Source organism: Dermacentor albipictus, unplaced genomic scaffold (genome assembly GCF_038994185.2).
Source record: "Dermacentor albipictus isolate Rhodes 1998 colony unplaced genomic scaffold, USDA_Dalb.pri_finalv2 scaffold_33, whole genome shotgun sequence".
Lineage (NCBI taxonomy): Eukaryota > Metazoa > Arthropoda > Arachnida > Ixodida > Ixodidae > Dermacentor > Dermacentor albipictus.
Window position 1 is genome coordinate 1773411 of NW_027225587.1, and position 6000 is coordinate 1779410.

Consider the following 6000-nt stretch of genomic DNA (forward strand, 5'->3'; position numbering starts at 1 on the left):
CCTTGAGACGTTCCGAATTTGGCAGTGGAACTGTCGTGGCTTCTCTAGGAAGAAGACTTCCCTACAACAATATCTGCGCAGTTGTGAAAGGAAGCCCCAGGTTATCTTATTACAGGAAACCCTCTCGCCTGGCATCTCGGTGACTGGGTTTTGCTCGGTCGCCGTGCAGTCGGAGAGGAGGGGGGTATGTACTCTCGTTAGTAAGAAACTCACTCATTTAACACATGATCTCAAAATGGCTGGTCGTAATATTGAGTATGTCATGGTAGAGATCATACCTGTTAGGGTCAACAGAGGCAGCATATATGTTCTTAACATCTACAGCAGTCCTAACGATAGAAGGCAACTGTTTAAGTGTCTGCTCCGCAAGGCTGTAGACCTGGCAGGCTCAAGCCCTCTTATTGTCCCAGGGGACTTTAATGCCCTGCTTCATGTCTAGGGTTATAAATATGATACCAGTAAGGGTGATCACCTCTGGCAGAATGCCATGGATCTGGACCTGACGCTGATCACTGATCCTAACTTTCCGACCAGACTCTACCACTGATCTCATCTTTGTCAAGAACGTGACTGAGGCCAAATGGAGTAATTTGGTTGAGAACCTTGGTAGTGACCATTATATTTTTGAGGCCCAGCTTCCTATCGTGGGCAAAAAACAGCGCAAATTTCAGCACATGGACTGGGATAAATTCCGCAAGTTTCGGGAGGAGAGGTCTCCCTCAGATTCCCGACCTACCATAGAGCAATCGATCAGTCAGGCCCAAGAGGATGTTCGGCGTGCAACTTCTAAGGTCTGCACCGACCTTCCTCTTGAGAAAACGGACAGTAGGTTAGCGCATCTGTTAGAGGACAAACAGTCGTTGCTCAACAGATGGAAGTGTCAACGACCTAATCGTAGGCTACGCAAAGGAATGTCTGAGATTAACAAACATATTGAGGAGCATTGTATAACCCTCTCTTAACAGCAGTTGGACGAGGTTTGTCATTCCATAGACGGCCAAATGCGTAATAGTAAAAATTGGAAATTGCTTAAGCATCTGCTTAACGAGACCAATAATCAGAGGCATGTCATTCGAGAACCATACGTGAGGCCGCAGGAATGACCTCTGACGATGAGTTAATCCTCACGCTTGCTGACAAATATCTTCCAGTCGGATCAGGGTGGTCTCCTGTACATCTCGATTACCAGGGCCCGGTCAATTCCTACCTGGATGCAGAGTTTGGCGTTGAGGAGACTCGTAGGGCTCTACTGGACTCAATGGTAGATCCGCACAAAGGCCGGATGATATCTCCAACAAGACGTTGTGAAATCTGGACGATCAATCAATCGCATACCTCACAGAGGAAATTAATGAAATTCGGAGAAATAGAACCGTCCCACTGCCTGGAAGACTGCTCTCGCAGTACTCATCGCCAAACCTGACAAAACACCTTAGCGTGGGCACGTTGAGGCCCATCTCGCTTACATCTTGTGTAGGTAAGTAGCGAAGCACACGGTCCTCAATCCACTCTCCCGGTTCTTGGAGAATAACGACATTTACCCCCATAGTATGGTACGATTCAGAGCAGGCCTATCCACCCAGGATACTATGAAACTGATTAAGCATCAAATCATAGACAATGACTCTAGCGACACTCGGGCCGTTTTGGGACTTCATCTTGAGAAGGCCTTCGACAACGTTCTACTTTCGTATATCCTAGCCTCGATATGTCGGCTCAATCTGGGTGAGAGATTTTACAAGTATGTTAGATCGTTCCTTTCGAATAGGAAGGCTGCCATCCGCGTGGCCGATATTGAATCTCATCTGCTGGAAATTGGCGAAAGGAGCAGGCCACAAGGGGCAGTCACTTCCCCCTCTTTATTTAATATAGCCATGGTTCGCCTTAGTAGAAAACTTCTCGAGCTTGAAGGCATCAAACACACCATGTATGCTGATGTTATAACTATATGGTGTACAGGATGCAATGATCGTCAGGTTGAGGGAGCCTTGCAGGAGGCAATAGACACTATCGAAACCTATCATGAACCCATCGGTCTCAGATGCTCGCCCTTGAAGCCGAAACTCTTAGTGTGTAGTCCCAAGAAACGCGGTCCAAGGCACAAGGGGTGGACATCGTTAGAAGACAGAGACATTCACCTATATGCAAGAATCGGTTACCGCATAGCCAGAGTCGATTCAATCAAGGTCTTGGGCATGATCCTTGAGTCAGGGGGGTACAAATGGAAAGACTATAGGCAGACTAATTACTAAAACTGAAAGTGCCATTCGTTTAGTTCGGAGGGTATCAAATCGGCATCATGGGCTCAAGGAGGATAACCTCATTCGGCTAATTCATGCCTTCGTTCTGTGCCACTTTACATACATGGCAGCCATGCATCAATGCAAACGGGCAGAGCGAGATAAATTGAATGCACAGCTTAGGAAGATTACTAAGCGGGTGCTCAGGTTACCCGTATACACTTGTACAGAACGCTAAACGCAGCTTGGCATTCATAATACTCTGGAAGAGATTGCAGAGGCCCAGGAGCGCGCACAGCTAACTCGCCTCACTACAACGAAGGCAGAGAGATCCATCTTGTAGGAACTCGGATATCTTCCCGATACCCCGATAGAGTAGCGGAAGAGTTCTCTGATGTTCCTCTGTCGATTCGTGAGAACATTATGGTCGCGCCCATGCCTAGGAACATGCACGCCGATCATAATTGTGGTAGAATGAGGGCAAGGACGGCCAACGTCCTTAGGCAAATACACAGGGATCAGCGACAGGTCAGCTTTGTGGATGCCACTTCTTGTAAGCGACGTCGGGCGTTCACCATCATCGCTGCCGTTGGTCGGCAAGGAATCACCAATGCTGCCTCGGTTCGGACGAGGGACTCCTAAATTGCTGAACAAATGGCTATTGCCCGAGCCCTGCTGGATAGCTCACGAAATGTCATCTATAGTGATTCAAAATCTGCAGTTACAACATTTTGAAAAAGGCACCGTTTCCAAACAGGACGTCAGACTTTTGGGGGGCAAGGCAATCACTCACCACTTCATTTATTGGTTTCCCGCACATCAGGGAAAGACAAAGGGTGCTCCACCCAACCTCAACGAGTCGGCTCCCGGGGCTGCGCGTGAACTTGCCCGCCGCGCTACCCACGACCAATCGGAAGCCGACTCCCCAGAGAACAGGGACATGCCCTCCGCCTACAACGAAATTACTAAACACTACTATCTCAGCCGTAGAACCTACTTCATTCCTCATCCGCGGCTCAATAGAGCTCAAGCACTAATGCTCCGTCAACTACAAACGAGTACGTATCTCAATCCCCGTCGATCTTACATAAAATCTATTCGGATACTTCCACCGATGGTACTTGCCGCGATTGTGGAAAAATAGCTACGTTAGAACACATGCTCTGGCTGTGTACCCGGTCACGCTCTATCATCGATAACAGCTCGGCTAGATGGGAGGCGGTTCTCCGCAGCCCACAATGCGGTCGAGAGGCTCGGCCTTCCGGTTCCCGCGTGGGAGTGGCCCGCTTCATGAAGACTCGCGATCTGCAGGACTTCAATAAAGTTTGACTAGGCTATACCGTACCAGTTTCAAGATACTGTTTCCCAAAGTGTGGGATGGGACATGGGCGTTCCAGTTACTTTTGTGTTTGAATGAATAAAGCGCAGTTTGTGGAAAAAAAGTAAATGGAACGAGATTGCATTATTGCGGCGAGTTTGAGGACCCATATTTCTTAATTGGTGTCAATTTGTAAATTAATTTCAAGTGGATACGCCTTGAAAACTCACCGGCTGCAATTCGTAAATTGCAATACGTGCTTTATAGTAATCATTTAAGTATATAAATAGAGTTTTTTGTTAATTAATTGAGCACGTGTTTCCAATTCTCTAGCAAGTAATGCCCGCTTCTCTGGATAACCTAGCTTAACGACTAGAATTATGTTATCTGCAACAGGCAACTTTTTAAATAATTCCGTAAAAGACAAAAGTGATCATCACGTATGCTTACCAATGGTTGCATCAATATGCGAGAGTCTTTCCTACGTCTAATCAGGTTCCTGTGAGAAGCAGCGACAGCGTAACGGACACATCTTGACGAAAATTCCTGTCCTCTGTGCAGATATCGCAACGAATCATTTTGCCCAATGTGTCGACACGTGGAAGGCAGCCAGGCGCCACCAGAAGGAGCTACCTGCGATCCCATGGTGTTCGCTCACTCCCCCAAATGTCATTTACAAAGCTACCGACTTCGGCAGTGTTCCATTAGCAGCCGCGACAGCACACCGGACACATCTTGACGAAAATTCCTGTCCTCTGCCCAGGTTAGTGGTATTATCTTCTCAGTTATCCCTCCTATAGAGTTCGCTGTCGCTGCTGCTATCCCAGTGCAATTTTATCGGGGTGCTTACATTTTTGTCTGAGAGGAACCTGCTAGGGTATGCCTACGAATGCCGCTCTCGCGAAAAAAAATTGAGGAAATCGAAGGGAAACTCAGCAAGGAGACTGATCGCTTGGCTAAGGATGTCTTCGGTAAGGTTTTGTTAAGCATGCAGTTTTCAGGGATTGAGGTTAAGGAGCTCGAAAACGAGATTGATGATTTAAAACACAGCATGAAAATGTAAATGGCTTTGTCGATACATTACATTCTGAAAAGGCTGTGCTCGCCCCCGACAACAAAAAACTGAAGTGCGACAAGTGCGCTCTCTCGAAGAAGGTCAAATACCTCAAACAGTACTCGAGAATTAAAAATGTAGAAATCAAGGGCATTCCCTGCACGCAGGGAAAAAACTCTATAGCAATGTTGCAGAAAGTAGGGGAAAAAACTGAATGCCCTCTTATGTTTTCCGAACTTGGCATTGTGCGCCGCGATCCCACGAAAGTAAAGGATTAAAAAAACGTAACTGCTCGGTTCTGCTCGTTTAAAAAAAGAACGAATTCATCAGATAGGAACGTAAAGCTAAGCTATGTCTCAGCGTTCTTGTCATCAGAGCCGCAATCAACAGCGCAGTCTACGTAAATAATCACTTGACGCCGAAAAACAAGTCACTGTTAACGAAGCCTCTGGCTCTAAAGAAAGCCAACCATTGGAAGTTCCAGTAGAGTGACAATTGTCTAAGGAAGGCCAGGGAAACTTCCGATAGCCAAGTCTGCCGCATCGCCAGCGAATCCGACCTCTCTTTTATCATGTAGACACACCTTTTCTCTTTCGTTTATTACTGATTTTGAATCAGTATGTGATCGTACATATCACCAACCGATTTATAACAATTTATATCTAACAGTTCATGTTCGCTTATTCATTGCAACGTGCGCAGTATGCGAAATCATTATGATGCTATTCAGATTCTTCTTTCTACGTTCACCAAATCATTTTCCATCATTTGTGTCACAGAAACTTGGCTCTGTGACTATGACAAAGATATATTCTGCTTCCCCAATTACACATGAGAATACACACATAGGTAATCAAGTAGTTATGGCGGAGCAGCCATCTATATTTCGGCAAACCTAGCATTCAAACGACGACACGATCTCGCACTAAACTTGTATAACTGTGAGACTGTGTGGGTAAAATTCTATCATTCATTGCTTAACATTGACAGCAGGAATTTTATTTTCGGTTGCATTTATCATTCACCTTCCACTTCCATCAGCAGTTTCTGTAGAGCCTTAGATAATGTATCAAAATCATTATCATCTGAAAACAAGAGCATGATAATTATGGATGACATGGACGTAAATTTGAATGACACAACGTCCCTTAACTGCATTCCAGTTATCATAGTTTCCGGTATGAATGCCTAATTACTCAACCAACACGTTACTCTCACGATGGTGCGAGCTCACTAATTTATCACGCATTATCTAACCCTTTAGTCCCGCCCGAAGTAGGCATTCTTACTAGTGACATCACAGACTATTATCCAATGTTTCTTAAGATCAATTCGATTCCTTTTGCCCGCATCGTATTCTACTACAAACTTGTTCTTGATTAACAAAA